This window comes from Cygnus atratus, chromosome Z (genome assembly GCF_013377495.2).
Source record: "Cygnus atratus isolate AKBS03 ecotype Queensland, Australia chromosome Z, CAtr_DNAZoo_HiC_assembly, whole genome shotgun sequence".
Taxonomy (NCBI): domain Eukaryota; kingdom Metazoa; phylum Chordata; class Aves; order Anseriformes; family Anatidae; genus Cygnus; species Cygnus atratus.
The window spans coordinates 5580671-5600944 of NC_066396.1; positions in this window are offsets into that span (position 1 = coordinate 5580671).

A 20274-nucleotide genomic window follows, 5' to 3' on the forward strand; every position below is an offset into this window, starting at 1 on the left:
CCAATACCTTCTAATTAATCACCATTTTCATCTATGATATATAGCAACCATGGTAGTGATGACATACAGTGTTATATGATAATTAACATACTACAATTCAACTCATGGGCTATTCTCACCCAATATTAGGTCCCCTTGAGGTACACACCGGACCTCCCCATTCTTTTGCATTACCCACCAAGTGCATCCAGGTCCCTGGGCAAAAGCAATCCCACGAATGGGCTTGCCTTTTCCTGAGGCAGGAGTAGCCCAGACTGTCTTACCCAGCATGTTTCTTACGTGCGCTACAGGAACTTTATCCCCTTCTACAGTGCGTAACAGGTTTGATTGGGCAGGTCCAGCTCGGTTGGCAGATCCTCTAGTATTGACTAACCAGGTGGCCTTTGCCAAATGTGTTTCCCAATTTTTGAATGTCCCAGCACCCATTGCTTTCAGTGTAGTCTTTAACAGTCCATTGTATCGTTCAACTTTCCCGGAGGCTGGTGCATGATAGGGGATGTGATACACCCACTCAATACCATGTTCTTTGGCCCAAGTGTCTATAAGGTTGTTTCGGAAATGAGTCCCATTGTCTGACTCAATTCTTTCTGGGGTGCCATGTCGCCATAGGACTTGCTTTTCAAGGCCCAGGATAGTGTTCCGGGCGGTGGCATGGGGCACAGGATATGTTTCCAGCCATTCGGTGGTTGCTTCCACCATTGTAAGTACATGGCGCTTGCCGTTGCGGGTTTGGGGGAGTGTGATGTAATCAATCTGCCAGGCCTCTCCATATTTGTATTTCAGCCATCGTCCTCCATACCAGAGAGGCTTTGACCATTTGGCTTGTTTAATTGCAGCACATGTTTCACAATCATGAATAACCTGTGCTATAGTGTCCATGGTCAGGTCCACCCCTCGGTCACGAGCCCATCTGTATGTTGCATCTCTACCTTGATGGCCTGAGGTGTCATGGGCCCATTGGGCTGTAAATAATTCACCTTTATGTTGCCAGTCCAGGTCCACCTGAGCCACTTCAATCTTAGCAGCCTGATCCACCTGCTGGTTCTTTTGATGTTCTTCAGTAGCCCGATTCTTGGGCACATGAGCATCTACATGGCGTACCTTTACAACCAGGTTCTCTACGCAGGCAGCAATATCTTGCCACAATGCAGCAGCCCAGATGGGTTTGCCCCGGCGTTCCCAGTTGTTCTGCTTCCATTGCTGTAGCCACCCCCACAGGGCATTTGCTACCATCCATGAATCAGTATAGAGATAGAGAACTGGCCACTTTTCTCGTTCAGCAATATCTAAGGCCAGCTGAATGGCTTTCACTTCTGCAAACTGACTCGATTCACCTTCTCTCTCAGCAGCTTCTGCAACTCGTTGTGTAGGACTCCATACAGCAGCTTTCCATCTCCGATGGAAACATCAGTGAACAGGGCATATTTCTTCTCATTTTCTGGTAGCTTGTTGTACAGTGGGGCTTCTTCAGCATGGACCACCTCCTCCTCTGATGATATCCCAAAGTACTTGCCTTCTGGCCAGTCCATAATCACTTCCAGGATTCCTGGGTGACTGGGGTTTCCTATTCGAGCCTGCTGAGTAATCAGTGCAACCCACTTGCTCCATGTAGCATCAGTTGCATGATGTGTAGAGGGGACCCTTCCTTTGAACATCCAACCCAGTACCGGCAGTCGGGGTGCCAGGAGAAGCTGCGCTTCAGTACCGACCACTTCCGAAGCAGATCAAACTCCCTCATATGCTGCCAATATCTCCTTTTCGGTTGGAGTATAGCGGGCCTCAGATCCTCTGTATCCCCGACTCCAAAACCCCAGGGGTCGACCTCGAGTTTCCCCAGGTTCTTTCTGCCAGAGGCTCCAGGTGGGACCATTCTCCCCAGCTGCGGTGTAGAGCACATTCTTTACATCTGGTCCTGTTCGGACTGGCCCAAGGGCTACTGCATGAACTATTTCCTGCTTAGTTTGTTCAAAGGCTTGTCGTTGCTCAGGGCCCCATTCAAAAGCATTCTTCTTACGGGTTACTTGGTAGAGCGGGTTTACAATCAGACTGTAATTTGGAATATGCATTCTCCAAAACCCCACGACACCTAGGAAAGTTTGTGTTTCCTTTTTGCTAGTTGGTGGAGACATAGCTGTTATTTTGTTGATCACATCCATTGGGATTTGACGACGTCCATCTTGCCATTTTATTCCTAAAAACTGGATCTCTCGTGCAGGTCCTTTAACTTTATTTTGTTTTATGGCAAAACCGGCCTTCAGAAGGATTTGGACGGTTTTCTTCCCTTTCTCGAAAACTTCCTCTGCCGTGTCACCCCACACAATGATGTCATCGACGTACTGCAGGTGTTCAGGAGCCTCCCCCTGCTCCAGCGCAGACTGGATCAGTCCATGGCAAATGGTAGGGCTGTGTTTCCACCCCTGGGGCAGCCGATTCCAAGTATACTGGACTCCCCTCCAAGTGAAAGCAAACTGTGGCCTGCACTCTGCTGCTAGAGGGATGGAGAAAAATGCATTAGCAATATCAATTGTGGCATACCACTTGGCTGCCTTTGATTCCAGTTCGTACTGGAGTTCTAGCATGTCCGGCACTGCAGCACTCAGTGGTGGCGTGACTTCGTTCAGGCCACGATAGTCCACTGTTAGTCTCCACTCACCATTAGACTTTCGCACTGGCCATATGGGACTATTAAAAGGTGAATGGGTCTTGCTGATCACTCCTTGGCTCTCCAGTTGACGAATTAGCTCGTGGATGGGAATCAGGGAGTCTCGGTTGGTGCGATATTGCCACCGGTGCACAGTTGTGGTAGCGATTGGCACTTGCTGTTCTTCAACCCTCAGCAACCCCACAACAGAAGAGTCCTCTGAGAGACCGGGCAAGGTAGACAACTGTTTAATGTCCTCTGTCTCTAAGGCAGCTATGCCAAAAGCCCAGCGGAACCCTTTTGGGTCCTTGAAATATCCTCTTCTAAGATAGTCTATGCCAAGGATGCACGGAGCATCCGGGCCAGTCACAATACGGTGCTTTTGCCACTCATTTCCGGTTAGACTCACTTCAGCTTCCAATACAGTTAACTGCTGGGATCCCCCTGTCATGCCATAAATACAGATGGGCTCTGGCCCTTTACAGCTTGATGGCATTAGAGTACATTGTGCACCGGTGTCTACTAAAGCCTTATACTTCTGTGCGTCAGACGTGCCAGGCCATCGAATCCACACAGTCCAATAAACTCGACTGTCCCTTTCCTCCCCCTGGCTGGAGGCAGGGCCCCTCTAGTCCTGGTCAGAATCTTCATTTCTGTGTGTAAAAGACTGCCTGCTGGAAGTTGGAGCAGCAAACTTTTCAGAGAACCCCTTTCTCCCGATTGTTTTCTTTTGCAACTCACGTACCCGTGCCTCTAGGGTCTCAGTAGATTTTCCATCCCATTTTCTCATGTCCTCTCCATGGTCACGTAGGTAAAACCACAGGGTGGCGCGGGGTGTGTACCCACCATATTGTCTTCTTTGCACGGATGCACGTTTACCCCTAATAGCCGAGACACTGGTTTGTACAGGTGGGGAAGAAAATACACTCTCTTTAAGTTGGTGGACCTCTTCAAAAAGTTTCTCCAAAGTATTCTCTTTTAGTTGGTGGCCACTGGTTCGTTCAGATGGGGGGGGAAATAAATTCTCTTTAAGTTGGTGGACCTCTTCAAAAAGTTTCTCCAAAGTATTCTCTTTTAGTTGGTGGCCACTGGTTTGTTCAGGTGGGGGGGAAGATAAATTCTCTTTAAGTTGGTGGAACTCTTCAGAGAGTTTCTCCACAGCCGAGACGCAGGCCTGTAGGGAAGAGGAGAGATTTCCTTCATACTCCCGGAGTTGTTTAGCCATGTCACCCACTGTGGGGTCTTCACCGTCTTTCCAGGTTATTATTGTCAATGAGCTGGCCCATGATGATGGTGCATTCTGTACAAACTTCCGCCACATGGGTCGAGTACACTGGACTTCATCTGGATCTGTGGATATCTGTGCGTCGTCTAGGTCCTTATAAATTACTTCCCATAGGGCTAATTCCCTCAGGTACTGAATTCCCTTCTCCATGGTGGTCCACTTGACTGGTAGACATACAAGTTCTTCCTTGTAGGGATACCTTTCCTTCACAGCTAACAGGAGACGCCTCCAGAGGCTGTGAGATCGTGCTCCATCTCCAATTGCTTTGTCAATGCTTGCATCTCTAGCAAGGGATCCCAACCGCCTGGCTTCCCTGCCCTCTAATTCCACACCATTGGCTCCAGTGTCCCAGCACCGGAGCAGCCAGATGACAAGCTGTTCACCTATACAGCGACCAAAATCTTTTCGCACATCTCGTAGCTCACGCTGGTATAGGGTTCGGGTAGTTACTGTTGATTTTCTGACATCCTCATCCTCATCTTCATCCTCCTGCACACTTGATGGCCCAGCCTCGTCTTCTCCACACCCAGACTTAGCAGAAGACTTTCTGCGTTCTAAACAACCTGAGTTTCTATACCATTTTTTCACCTTTTCTACAGGGGCAACTTGCACTGCTACAGCTCGCCTCTCCGACCCAGTCACAGGGTCTGCCACAGGGGTTGGAATACCCTCTGCAGGGACAACTTGCACTGCTACAGTTTGTTTCTCTGACCCAGCCACAGGAGTGGGAGCGGCTGCAGGAGCTGGAGCAGCTGCAGGGGCTGGAACGGCTGCAGGAGCTGGAGCTGGAACGGCTGCGGGAGCTGGAGCTGGAACGGCTGCGGGAGCTGGAACTGGAACGGCTGCGGGAGCTGGAACAGCTGCGGGAGCTGGAGCTGGAACGGCTGCGGGAGCTGGAACGGCTGTGGGAGCTGGAGCTGGAACAGCTGCGGGAGCTGGAGCTGGAACGGCTGCGGGAGCTGGAGCTGGAACGGCCGCAGGGATCTGTCACTAGGTTGATAGTAGCATCAATTGCAGCTCGATAGGCACAAGACAGACCCCAGCACGCCACAGTGATTTGTGTCACTTTGGAACTGCCAGAGTCATGACACCTTGTTTTCAAGCATTCTACCAGTTTTTTAGGATTTTGCAGTTGTTCAGGGGTGAATGTCCAAAACACTGGAGGTGCCCACTGCTCTAGAAACCTGCCCCTATCCTCCCACACTCCCTGCCACTCGCAACTATCCCGCCTCAAGACAGATCTCCGGATGAGATTCCTAAGTAGTTGTTTAACCCTAAACAAAACCTGAAGCGCATTCAGGGGACATAACAACAAGAACATGCTGGTCTGAGTATCCCAAGGATATTCATCATCTTGGAGAGCTACCGTAACTAGCTCGGGGGATAAGAGGGTGGTGAAGGAGGAAGGGAGAGTGAACAGGTAGGAAAAAATATCTTCCCCTGTCCCCTCCACAGATTGACTCCCTGATGAAAAAAGGCAATAGGTGTAATTGCTAATAGTTTCTGAGATATGGTTTCTGAAGTATAGAGTCGACGACAGTGCTGAGTACAAATACCAGGTTAGAGTCATGACCAGAAATCTCATCATTTCATAAGCCACCGTTACACCACACAGTACCATAACAATCTTAAACCAGGGCCCGGAAAGGATAAACAGCACGACAGGGAGCACATACAGAAAGTAACTTGCTATAAAACTCAATTTGAGAAACAGGCACAGCAGACTTGAGATTAAGGCAATCAACATTGTGACTAGCAACTATTAAGCAGGTCGAATACTTATACCAATTTTAGTTTAACACACTCTGGTCAAATCTGTCGATATCTCAACCCTTCGAGCCCCATGTTGGGCGCCAAATGGACTGTTGTGGTTTAGCCCGGCTGGCAGCCAAACACCACACAGCCGTTCGCTCACCCTCCCCCCTCCCTCTCCGGGATGGGGGAGAGAAACGGGAAAGTGAAGTCTGTGAGTTGAGATAAAGACAGTTTATTAAGACAGGGAAAATAATAACAATAGTAATAATAATAATAATAATAGTATTAATAGTAATAATGTGTACGAAATAAGTGATGCACAATGCAATTGCTCACCACCCGTTGACCCATGCCCAGCCTATCCCCGAGCAGCCGGACCCCCCCCTCCACCCCGGCTAGCCACCCCTATATATTGTTCAGCATGACGTCAGATGGTATGGAATACCCCTTTGGCCAGTTTGGGTCAGCTGTCCTGGGTCTGTCCCCTCCCAGCTCCTGCTGCATCCCTAGCCTGCTCGCTAGCAGGACAGAGCGAGAAGCTGAAAAGTCCTTGGCTTGGTGTAAGCACTTGTCTTGGTGTAAGTCCTTGGCTTGGTGTAAGCACTGCTCTACAACAATTAAAACATCAGCATGTTATCAGCGCTCTTTTCATTCTAATCCAAAAATTCTAATCCAAAAATTCTAATCCAAAACACAGCACCCTGCCAGCTACTAGGAGGAAAATTAACTCTGTCCTAACTGAAACCAGGACAGCAGATAATCACAAATTAAACATTTTTATGCACAAATTGGTATGCTTTTTTTTTTTGGGGGGGGGAGGGGGTGGGAAGAGGGTGAGAGTGTTAGAGAAGTACAATATGCAAAACTCACTAATTTGATTTGATTAAATCAATTAACTATACTGAATCATTGATGTATCATATTTACTGACCTCTTTCTGTAAGACCCTGGCATCTGAAAATGGGGCAAAAGGGAATTAGTAAAAGTTCATTTTATATTTCCTAACACCTGGAGCTAATTTTCTTCTGTTGTTATTGCCCTGTCTGCCGGAAATCCTGTTTGGAAGAATATAATATACAGCCACAGATCTGGCTCTGTAACTTTTCAAAACATGTTGGCTTCTCATCAGCTAGAGTGAATTCTTCCAACACTACTGCCCTTGGCAGCTTTGATGGTCTCCACTCCCAGAGGCAAAGAACACATCAAACCAAGCATGCCTTGACCAAAAATTCAGAGGGATTCAAGAACAGAAAGAAAAGACTGAAAAATTGCTCATGTCTCTTCCTCAAGTCAACATTAGCCAAATTTGGAAGAGCAGGCAAAGCAAGCAAACAAGAAAACAAAAAACAACCACAACAATTACAGAACAAGCTATATCTTCATAAAAGAGGTGATTGTAGGGGACAATCACACAGGCAGTTCACTGCCATTTTGTACAACACTTGAGTGATAGGGTAGACTGAGATGTCCAACTTCCTGTAATCCAAAGGATCCTATCATCTGCCCAAAGGGGCAAATGTCCCATTTACAAGTTGTATGTATAGAAACGTCAGGCCAGCTTCACACTAGGCTCTTCATACAGTCAATGGAAAAAAAGAGGCACTTCCAGAGGTAGATTCATTTGTTCTATCTTAGACATCCATCTTAAAGTGATTTAATCACACTCTTGAAATGTTCATTTATTTTTCTGTACTACAGATAGAGCCTGTAGTGACTAGCTCAGACTCAAATACCTAAGTTATAGCAAATATATCCTTCCCAGAGCCTGAAACACTACAGGCAAAAAGAAGCTGAATCTGCACTGAGTAATGTGCACAACTCATTTTAGAGCACAAAGGATAAGTGACAATTTTATCATTGGACTGGTACAGAATTGCATTTCCAAAATTGAAAATATTGAAATACAATAACGAATAAAGAAGAAATTTGAAGGAATCATCTCACAGGATTTTAGAGACTTACTGCACTTCTGCTTTAAACATCCAAGGTGCTTTCAGATATAACAGAAGCTAGAATAATCAAATAAGAGCTGAAACAAAATTCCAATAAAAATTGTGTTTAAGAATTCCCATAACAACCACATTAAATATTTAAACGTGCTAGCAGTTTTTCAGAATCCAAACAGACCTTCAAAGAATTGGTATTTTATTGCACTACTTTTTAACCAGTGTGACAGTTCAACAAAGAAGATTCCCCTAGATGCCCGTCGCGGCTTTGTCTTGGGGATTAATTAAAATTTGATGAGGTATTTTTATGGCAATCAGGCTTTCAAAAATGAATTTTAAGGACATGCTAGAACCATAATAGTACTGGGGATAAACAGGTATGTAAAAGCTTTCCAAAATGTGAGAATTACACACATAACAACATATCCATATGGACAGATTCACCGCTTAGTTAAGCCTCAGTAAATTTTTGACTTCATTGCAATGATTAATTAAATTCAATATCCTGTGGTGTAAGCTGAAATAATACTCTGCCCTGCCTTAAATCTTTTTTTTTTTTTTTTTCCTTTCACTTGCTTTAATTACAAAGTTAGGATATAAATAACCGCAGAATTTATCCCATACAGACCCGTTGTTCTTGGAAAAGGTGTTAACAAAGTTGGTGGGGTCTCTTCTATTGGTTTTATGTGGGAAGGTTTTAGTAGCAAGGGGGCTGCAGGGGTGGCCTCTGTGAGCAGAGCCCAGCTGTTGCCCCATGTCAGAGATGAGCCAGTTCCAGACAGGTCCAAAAGGGACCCGCCACTGGCAGGAGCCAAGCCAATGAATGATTCTGGTTCTGCCTCTGGGAGAGCAGATTGAAGAAAGGGGAAAAAAAAAAAAAAAAAAAAAAAAAAGATGAAAGAAAAAAAAACGCTGCACAACAGCTGGTGGGAGAGCAAGGAGTGAGAACCAGCCCTGCAGGCACCAAGGTCAGTGCAGCAGGAGGGCAGGAGGTGCTCCAGGCACGCAGCAGCAGTTCCCCTGCGGCCTGCAGAGAAGTCCCTGGTGGAGCAGGCTGTCCCCCTGCAGCCCATGGGTCCCACATGGAGCAGATTTCCATGCTGCAGCCCATGGAAGAGCCCCCAGTGAAGCAGGTGGATGTGGCCTGGAGGAGGCTGCGGCCCATGGAGAGCCCCTGCAGGAGCAGGCCCCGGGCTGGAGCTGCAGCCCATGGAGAGGAGACCACGGAGGAGCAGGGGATCTGGGGGGAGCTGCGTCTCATGGGGGACCCACTACCTGTGGGGGACCTGTGCTGGGGCAGTTTGCTTCTGATGGATGGACCCCGTGGTACGGAGCCATGTGGGAGCAGTTCTTGAAGAGCTGCTGCCTGTGGGCAGCCTACCTAGGATCAGTTCAGGAAGGACTGCATCCTGTGGGAGGGACCCCATGTTGGAGCAGGGGCAGAGGGAGACAGTGAAGGAGTGGTGGAGATGAAACATCATGCACTGAGCGCAGCCCCCATTCCCTGTTCCACTTGGTCTCTTCCAACCCAAACCATTCTATGATAAGACAGATGAGGTTCAGGTGGCAACAGCAGACAGTACAGCAGAGCTACCATGAAGCTGTTTGTTTCTTGGTCTCTTATTTTCCTGATGCTTTAATGATGAAAATTATGGTTTAAGTTTCAGATAATTGTCCTTGAGAAAGAATGAATGGTGTGGATGGGAAAGGGTTCAAAGGTGCTGGGCTTCCTTCAAATGTTGATTAAAAGATAACTTGATTATCATGGTAAATCTAAGTACATAAGAAGGGCTGTATTCGCTCAGGCTGAATGCCCAGACAGCATGCTACCTGGTCTCTGACAACAGTCAAAAGTAGATGGATAGGAAAAGCAAAATAAATTAGAACAAATTAGAATGCTAGAATGGTCTTGCAGCCTCCTCTGAGCTCCTGCTCAGCTGCTACCTGGAGATGTTGTCTTTCATTTAACAATCCTGTACTGATTTTACTGCCATTAATGAATATTCTCAATTACTTCTAAATACATGCAAAAGTGTAAACATCCACAATCTACATGTTAAAAAGGAACAAAGATTAGCCACAGTAAAACAGCTATCATTTAACAGCCCTATATCAGAGTGGCTAGCAATAATCACGTGGTAATAGAGTTCGATACATGAGGCAGGGTATGGAAAACCAGTTTTGCACTCGACCAGGTTTTGAACACATGCTAAAACAAAGATCATTTGCATCCTGGGGAAGTGTGCTAACTTGGACGGTGCTAGTAGTCCAACTACAGCACCACACACTTTGCTCTGAAACTCAGAAACTCTATTTAAAAAAAAAAAAAAGTTTTGTACTGTGTAAAATTTCATTGTGCTGAATTTTGAAGGTCAGCCTGAGCTTCACTGCCAGCTACTAGTGCTAGCCACTTCAAAAACTGGCTGGGGTCTGTCTGGAGGAGATGAACTGCGTGTGGGATAGGCATATCCTCAGGAGAAGGAAACCAAGATTAGATGTGGGCCATTGCTCTTACACTGTAAACTCTGGTCTACTGACAACTGGAACTGAAAGCATTCATTTGTTTCAGTTAAATCACCAAAAAGATATAAGAAAAGGTAATAACATACAGATACTGCTGACCCAAGTCCCATTCATTTTGGCAACATAAAAGCAAAAGGCTTAAAATATATTAATCTATGATTCTCTGGCAGTTCAAGAGTGCCTGAAACATTCATTCTAAGGAGCATGTAGTTGTCGATGGCTGATCTATGTCTTGTCAATTCTGAATGTGAAATAATGAGTTACACCTAGGTTGGTTTGAATCTTTTTTTTTCCGCCTCTCCTTTGGAACCAATTACCAAAGTAACTCTGAAACAGCTAATGTGATATACAGTCTTTCCAATCAGCAGATTTTCCAGGAGCATCAATCAGTGAACTGTCTGAAGCTCTGAGATGGAGCTTAACTCTCTCTAGATGAATAAAAAGAAACCATCTGGAAGACACTTGCCTCCTGAGCAAGAAATAAAGACGTGCTGAATTTTAGCTCACATCATTACAGAACATTTGTGAAATGTCAAGAACAACAGAGGTCATTTCATATATTTACCTGTGTACTTGTAGCACCTAATTTGAATTTCACACTGATCTTTGTCTCCCATGATTTTCTCCTTTTCTGGGTTGGAAGTCCTACCTTCCAAGAGTGGCAGAAGGTGGTGCAGAGGACTCAATTCAGATACAGGCAGAGCTCTTCATGGCCGATCCCAGCTCTCTCCATTCCTGAGCTGCTGAGAAGCTGCTGCAGGATCCTCCCAAACCAACTCAGGGAAGGTCTGTAGGCCCTTGTAAAGTCAAAAGTTAAAAAGCCCTGAAAGAAACCAAGAAATTAGGGAGGAGAAATGGGACAAGAGTAATATAAATAAAGCAGAAGTTAGAGCCTGACTTCTAGGCACCAGCATAGCAAATGTAAAATACATATTTAGGTAGACAGGCAGATGGGGGTTGTTGACCTGATAGTCCATCATGAAAGAGGGTTGCACTAATGGGAAAGAAACTTTCTCTGAATCAGTTTCTCACATCTCTTGCCCCTAGGATGCAACAGCACCTGGGAAACTCTCATCACCTTGTCCTGAGGAAGAGGGGCACCTGAGCAAAAGCTTTTGCAGGGTTTTCCAAAGAAAGTGAGAGTATACTGAACTACCACCGACTATGAATTCCCACATTTTGTTTTTATTGCCCTCATATGGATGTGCATGGTTTTACAGGTGCTTTTTTTCAGACGTTTTCTAGAGAAAATTTATTCCTCTATCAAAACATGCCAGAAATGAGTTCTCTCACACAGCACTAGCAAGAAGCTAATTTTGTTTTGAGTGAGTATGTTCAACTAAAAATTAATCACTACTGCATGCAAAGCAGTCAAAAAGAGGTGAGACTTTCACTGTAAAAGCTCCTGAAGGTAACATAAAATGGACAAATGTTCCTATTAGGCTTATCACACTTGGAAGATTTCAGAGAGTCAGCAAAGATTGATTTCCTCTTGGCACTTAGCCTGGACATTTAGATGGACATTTAAAAAATTCGCAATTGAGACAGTTTTAAGACTCCTCAAAAAAAGTATATGATCGTAGGTGGGTCTGTTTCTAAATGAGAAGTAGACTGAGCAGTTTTATTGGACTATCCTCTATACTCCTTGAAGATTCTCATATGAAAGTCAAGTAAGTGACATTGCAGTTAGCTGTCCCTACTTTGATATTTCCCTCTAATTTATGTGTACTGCAGTAGGCACACAATGAAATCATATTCTACATTTTAGCTGCCTTTCATTTTCTCTTACAACACTAACACAGCATCTGCCCGTGGTAGGAAGGAAATAATTAGTCTAAGTTACCTCCTTAAAACAAGAACAATCAACATTTTTCTCCAAGAGGAAAAGAAAAAATGATCCTTGTCAAGAGAGTAGTATGCAGGCAGGGTGCTATGATGTTTCATATAAACATATCACACTTCCCTAATTGATGCACAGGTTTTGTAAAACCATCCAGGTGTAAGTTGGGCTGGTTACTGAGATCAGAGAGATCTGATTTGTTGTGCTACAACCCAGCCAATTCTATGGAGGACCAGATTGGCAAATTGCCTTTGAATCTCAGGGAATCCCAAAGGCTTTTGCTGATCTGCTACTCCAGCATAAACTACGGTCTCAGGAACACACACTTATTAAAAATACATTCTTCATATAATTTTTGTCTTTTCTTCCTAGAGGAGAAGTTTCTTCGACAGAGAAGGTTGGAAAGTTTTATCATCCATTGTTTTAGAGATCACCAGTTAGTCAACTTTCTAAACACAAGTATCTGCTTACCAGAAGGCTTTATTTCAGGAAGAGATCTTTTGATTTTTCCTGGAGGGTTTTGCTCACTGCTGTTAAAATGTACCTTAGCAGGGAAGGCTGACATACTTTCCAGCAGAGAGATGCATAAGAAGAAACACTGACCTAATGATATCCTGTACAGTGTTTTAGAGGGAATGCCCACATCTGATTTACACCCATGATTTCTTGGTTATCACTATGATCGAAATTTTTCTACCAAGATCTCACCCTCTTTATGACTTTTATTCATGATGTTTAACCAACAACCTTTTCAGCAGGGCTGTAAATGAAATGCCATTTCTCCTTCCACAGTACTGTAACTAAAGTCAGCAGACTGTCATCTGTGGTAGATTGTGCCTGATCTCTATAATTGAGTTTGATTAAGAGTTTTGTTGCCATTACTGGTTTTATTCCCTTCACCTGTAAACATTTTACATCTTCTTATTGTTAAATATTGTTTTGCTTTGTTTGTTTGCTAGAGCTGCCACAGAAGACAAACATTCAAATATAGAATTAATGAACATTTATGTCATTGTATTCAAAGGAACATAAGGTTGGGAGGGGGAAAAAAAAAGAGACATTCTAATTCTTGGAGTGTTTGGTGGGAGTTTATTTCACAAACACTATCATTATATTGACAACAATTTAGAGGTATGTTCCACAAGACTTTTGTTACTTGCAGGAATGGGAGGATGGAGTGTGGATGAGTTGTCTGTCTTTACAGAAATCCTTTTTGAGGGTCACAAGCAGACTTAGCTGCCTGCAAATAATGGGAAAAGAGAGTTTCTGCTTCCTGGTATTTCACCACCATTTAGATAATGTAAACGGAGTGGAAACAATCTAAACTGGGAGCAAAGCCACCTTGCAGAGTGCTTGCAAAGGAGAAAGACATTCAGAGCTCTATTTAGTCACCCCCACAGATGTAAATTCTTCCATGTCAGATGCAATCCACACAGTGCAACAAATCTGACATTGGATACAGGGGAAAGCAAAACCTCTTGGAGCAGCAGACAGAGCCGAGATGCCTCTTTTCCCTGAATTCATTGCAATGGAAAAGGATGCTCGTCCTCTTCTAGTGGGTGAAAACAGATTCAGATTCTGTAGAAAGCGTCCAGTGAAACATCCTTGATTCCTAAACTTAGAAGAAAATGTTGTCTTCTTAAGTCTTTAAAAGCCTTCATCTTCCTTGATAAGGGAAACACTTCCTTAAAAAAAAAAAAAGAGCTGTTTTACCAGCAGTTTTCTTAGGGGTTATGTAAGGGGAGCATCCCACCCAAGCTAGAAACATTTATTTCAAAAAACTACCATGATGAATTCATAAACTGGAAAAAAAAAAAAAAAAAACACCTTAATTGTTATCTGGGAATTCTTGGAAGAAAAGCTTTTTCCTTTTTAAAGTGAAAACTTTGTAATGCTTTGGAAAAATTGCCAAGGCTGTGCCTAACTTACAATTTCTTGACAGCTTTTGATCAGCAATAAAAAGATCTTTGAAAAATAAGTGTGGAAGAGAAATAAAACATTCAATGTTTAAGTTTCTTATAAAAATACTCAACAGCTGTTTCCAAATTAATTAATCTCCAGTTATATCTGTGCGTAGGTCACCAGTCTGCTTTCTACCTTCCTGAATTATGACCAGGTCTTACAAAATATATTCTGCATTGAAACTACATGAATTATTTGCATAAATTAATCCCCATCTCTTTTTGTGTTTAACAAAAAACTAGGTATGGTCTAGTAGTGTATAAATAAACCTTACCAAATTAACTACTGTAGTATCAAGGCTGAATAAATACCATGCTTACCTTTGTGGCAGCTCCACTACACCTAGGCTGGGGTCATACTTTCTCATTAATGAGGTGCCTATAACAGGACCCGAAACAGGATAAATAGTGAGGGACTCTTCAATCAGCTGAAGTTTGTTCTCATATCAGTACACTGCAGACATATCTAGTTACCTTTCCATTAGTGTTAATCAAGCATGTTCCTTGTGCATCAGCTGGGAGTTAAACCTTGGTCTGTACTTCTGTACCATTCAGTCTGTGATTTAATTTCTTACACTGGGTAACGCTTCACAAATAGGCCTAAATTGATTTGTAGTTATGGTGCTTAGACCACTGTAATTGATATATGATTAATCAATAGCTATGCTGGAATTCATCAACGTCACTTTTATGAACTGCATGCTAATTAATTTGTTCTCTGCCTTGATGTTTTAAGCATTTGAGAGTTCACTTCTTGGTTATTATTTATATTTTTAAGTATTATTGTGTGAACCCAAGCAAGCATGTTATGACTAGCTGTGACAACCAAGCATGGCCAAAAGGAAACCCCCACAGGGATGACGGGTGGGCATAGTTTGATGCTGATCTCTTTGACTTGGTTGGTATTCACTCTAGCAGCAAAGCAGACCCAGAGCTTTCTCAGGGAAGGAGCCAGACCTGTGATGCAGGGCCAGCTCCAAGGCAACCAGATCTTTGGGTGATGGGATTTGTCCTGTTAGTGCCTTCTCTCCATCCCTCTATACTTTGCAGGAAACAGCCACTAAGATAACCACAACCTGGGCAGGGGTTTTCCTCCCTGCCTCCCATGACTATCACATCTATCCAATTTCTTCCACTGAACTCCATGAAAAATCATTCTTTTGCTAAAATAATAATCCCTTCCTTGGAGCTCTCATTACAGAAATACCACACATGGCCGCTTTTACATACAGCTCCTTGGAGGGCAATGAATGTAATCAGCCAAATGCACAGGGCTTGCTGGGACAGAGCAGTTAACAGCAGGCAGCCAACACCTAAACGCACTTTCAGGTATTGATCTGGGAGTGCACACAGTGGATTTGTCTGCTCATTTTTTACTCTGGGAACCAGAAGAGTTAAGTATGTGTGGTCAAAACCACAAATACTTTAAAGACCCTATAAACAGAGCCAGAAAAATCATCAGACAGGGACAGGGACTGTAGAAATGTGGGTTTTGTTTTGCTGTTGGCATTGCTAGTGCTGTGGAAATGTTCCTCCTTTGCGTCTCCCTGACTTGCACGTGTGTGTGTGGTATGAGGGGTAGCAGAGCTGAGACCCTGCTACATTTGTAACATATGGTGTGGCTCTCCCACCATTTATTTTTAGAGGAACATAAGTCACCTGATAATATTTATTCAGAGTGGAAAATAAAGCTTAGTGGTAAATCTTGTTTGGACTCCAAAATCCTCAAAAGAAAAGCCTGAATTTTTATTTATTTATTTATTTATTTATTTATTTCCCCTCTTTGAAAATGTTAAATATCACAAATGAGCATGTACACACAGACTCTGGGCAGTTTTTTTGTTGTTGTTGTTTGTTTGTTTGTTTTTGTTTTGTTTTAAATCATTTCCATTGTCTCTGAATTTAATACCACACATCAGTACTGCCCCTGAGACAATTCAGTGCCCTGGCATTGGATTTACAATAATGCATCAATGCAATTTAATTGTTTTTTGACTGTCTAGAAGGAAACGGGAAAGAAAATTATAATAGATGAAGAGAATGCTATGAGAAAAAAAAATAAGGGTGGAGGAGACAGAGCAAATTAATCTGGATTTATCTCTGGAGAGGAGGAATTGATCTCATTTGTATCCTAATCACTATGCACTGTATGTAGCTGGGATACATATTCAAAAAATACAGATGTCAGCTTGTGCTGTGTGACTGAAATACGCAGCGTTTGCCACACTGGTGCCCTTCCTGTGACCCTATATCCACAGCCACCTCTGACCACACAGTCCAGCTCCACAGCAATGGCTCTGTCAGAAAGAGATTTGAGTCCAGGTTACTATAAAGTTGTGAACACACAGCCCTGAAAAGGCTAACCATTGCTTTATTGCTTTCTGGTCTGAAGACTGTCTATTCAAGCACTCACTAGACACTATATACTCAGCTATGTATGCTATACATATGATTCTCTGACTAAAAAATTGTGTTTCAAGCATAGAGAATCGGAAAGATAATATTTCATCTCTTCATACTTGCAAACAGATAGTGTAAGCACCATGGACTCAAATTAGTTATTTAGGCTAAAAGACGTTAATCGCAGACAGGAAAACAGGATAGTTAGGTCAGAGATTTGACATTGTCAGAAGAGAGATTTTAAATGTGAGGAAGCCTAACGAGTTGTAAAATGAAGTTTGATAACGGAAAATTTAGATCGTAATACTCCCCCATAATAGAAGAATCCAAATTATCTGGCCCAGGAGGCTCTTTTTCCAACTCCATGCTACTAATAAGCTCTTTGCTCCGTTTGTGTTCTTCTGTCATGCTCTAGTCTGTTACTTTCTTCCTGCTATTCAGGTTTGCAATTTTTTAGCTTACTGGTTGCCTAGACAATAAAATAAAAACAAAATATGTGGAAAAATTGTTACTCCATTTTATAAAGTAGAGCTAGAGCAAAAGAAAATTAAGTCCCCTGATTGTCAAGATCTACACAGATGGTTTACAATAAAAGTCTGAATAGAACCCAGTTTTCTTGGAGCCAGATTTGGGTCTTTAACCACAATGTTTTGCATCCAAATAATGATTTTTATCTGTCTTTAATGAGCTGCCGTATTAACTTGAGCAAATATTACCATTATGTTCCAGGCAAGCAGGCGAAACAAAGCATTTAGGTGACATTTACAGGACTAAGGACCCTCTACTACTCTACTACTAACCCTCAGAACAGTAACTGCAATAAGTTTGAATAACTGTTTGATAAAATGTTGTAACATCAGCTCCTGGCATGACTCTGAAGTTGAGAGACTACAGGTCGTCCAGGGATGTAAATCAAGGAGAACTAATGGTCTCACTGAAGTTGGGACACAATGGCAATGCCACTCCACGTCACCTTTCTAAACACTTCAGTGGGATACTGAGTCCAACCCTCTACACAACATATACAAAACACTTCAACAAAGGGAGGAGGGAAACCAGAAAGAACTGCAAGTCTGAGCTGAAGTTGGAAAAACATGTCTTTTTGGTGATACCAAGTAAACTCTACTTCTCAGTCTTACCCAAGAAAAGGTTAAAGTTTGATTTGATCAATCTGAAAGAATCTGCAAAAGTAAAGATAACTGACAGTCAGCTCTTTAATCTAGGAAAGGGAAAACATAATGAGTTTCAAAGGTTCACAGTAGAAGATAAATTCAAACTACAAATTGCTTCACTTTTTTAACAGTGAAAGTTATAAACCACTGGGACATTTTATCTTAGACCATGATGGATTCACTTTTGCTTGAAGTCTTAAATCAAGACTAAATGCTTTTATAAATAGATATCTAGCAGCTTAACCAGATGTTATATACTTGACAAAGTAATAAGTAGGTGAAATTGCTTGGTATGTGCTACGTGGGGAGTTGCATAATATCCTCACAATGTTCTCCTTCAGTATTAGTTTATCTATTAATATAATAACTGTGTTTTGGTACCACTAAGACCTGCAGTCAGGTACCTGCCTAGGTTTTTTGTGCGATTTCAGATATGAGACTAGAGCAGGCATGTTTTAGAAATCACAGGACAGTAAGGTAAAGCTTAGTCGTCCAAACAGGAATTCATGAGATGAACAGAGAAGGACCACAGATCCCTTGGGAAAGGCTGTGGCAGGAAGCCAGTTTCCAGAACATTTTATCCATTCCCTTATTCCATTTCTGACAGTCCCTGGAATTTGGTCCATTCCCATATGTAAGGGATAGCTGGGAAATAAGGTACTATAGGCATAACACGGTAGTTTATATCGACAGAACAACCCTTCCTCCTTCTTCTGCTTACCCAAAAATAGGAATCAAGGGTTCATCAAGCATGCAGTGTTACCTCCCTACCTGTCCCAAATCTCATTGACTCCTACCACGTACACACTGTAGTATCCAGGGTTAATCTTGTAAAATCAGACTCTTAATGCTAAGATGCTGGATTTCAATCATATATGGTGATTCAGGAGACAGAGAATAAAAGAAGCCCAGAGCAACAGTCAGACTTCTTTTTTTCTTGTCACCTAACTATAAACTTGAGAATTAAGATTACTTTTTTTTTTTAACAGAATTTTCAGCTAAAATTTTAGAAAGGTTATTTTCTTATGTTTAGATAACTGCACCAAGGAGTTGCACCAGTGCTCCTGCATTTCACTGAAAAGGTGATGAGTAGTTTTGTCTCCATCTTAATTAAATTTGAATTCCAATTAGGAGATGGCAGATATTCCATTTCTTGTTCTGGCTGAGATCTCTTGTGATGTTTACATCCCACCTTTGGGGAGACTGCTACGCCTGCTCATTCCTTTCTGGGAAAGATATAAAAAGTGTGCACACTCAGGGTATTCTTTCTCAGTGTATATTATCTGTGTGGGTAATGCTGGAAACGTAGGCAGTACTTAGCCTGTGCACTGAAGTCTGAAGTGGGATTTCATTTCACAGAGGACTTGTGAATGGAAGCATGCTGCGCTGAATTTCACTCCCAAGGTCTTGTGGGCACAAACTGGCTAGAATTTTATTTGTGAATGTGTTTTTCATGAACCAGATTGAATTTGTGGAAATAAGCACATGTGGGGAGAGAGGGAGATGTGGGGTTGTGTGGAGAAAGGAGAACGCTCCTTAATCCAGGTTGCCTTGGGAATGCTTCTTGGGTCTATCAAGGACGCACCCACAAGTGACTATAGGTAGACCTACGCAGCCTCATTTTCTTTCCTTGTACCCTTTCAGGCATTCTCCAAAGAATCATATAGCAGTGAAGAACATGACATTTCAAAGTTATTTTTATTTATTTATTTATTTATTTATTTTAACCCTTGCTCTTTTTTTTACATAGGCAATTCCCACCACTGCAAAATCGCTTTTTTTCCCAAATATATTTGCTCCCAATTCTCTCTTGGTCTGCGTCTGGTACAAGAAACATTTCTAATATGTGGTAAATCTCTACCAACTGGATGTTGAAACACAGAACAATCAGGCTACATATCCCTCTTTTTGCCACTCAGCGCTGTTGCTGCCTCTCAGGCTTTGCTCAACTGCAGTGGCTACACTGAGTCAGTGCAATGCTTTTCTGTCCCATTAAATTCTCCAGCAGCTATGCAGATGCTGTGAAGTTTTCCTGAAGAGGCCCATTTTCTCACTTGCACATAATATTAGGTAGTCATGTTTATAAGGCATTTTCTCACCTCCTTTGTTGTAAAGGTTCTCTACAGCATGAAGTGATTAATTTACAAGTCTTAGGAAGTCTCAGCAGATTTTTTTTTTTAATTCTTTAAAACATTCCTCATAATGAAACTTTTGTGAGTCCTCCCTAATTTTTGGTCCTTTCTCTGAACTCCCTTTCAAAGATATCAACACCTTTAGAAATGTCCAGAGGAAAACTCTGAACTTTCTTTAATATACCAAAAGAGTACACCAACACACACCAACATCCATCTCATCATGCTCTAAAACATTTTGTTCTCTCAGTTTCTGTCCTCATATAAAGCACAGAATTCTCTTGACTCCTTCATCCAAAAAGAGGCTTGCCTTTATTATTATTATTGTTATTATTATTATTATTATTATGTTCTTTTAGACTAGCATTTATAAATGGAAAAACGTACAAGCTCTCAGATGTGTACGCCTATATCCCCCAGATCATAACATTGAGAAAAACACCTGTGACAGCTCTCTGACTAAAGGAGTGGAAAACATTTAAACTTGGAGAAAAGGAAATTCCTTCTTCTTGGAGTTTTTCTCAGCTTGCATTTTTACACCTCACTTGTTTTTATAATTCTTTCTTTTAAATAAGCAAACTCAGTCTTTCTAATCATTCTTCTTTATGCTTTTTTTTTT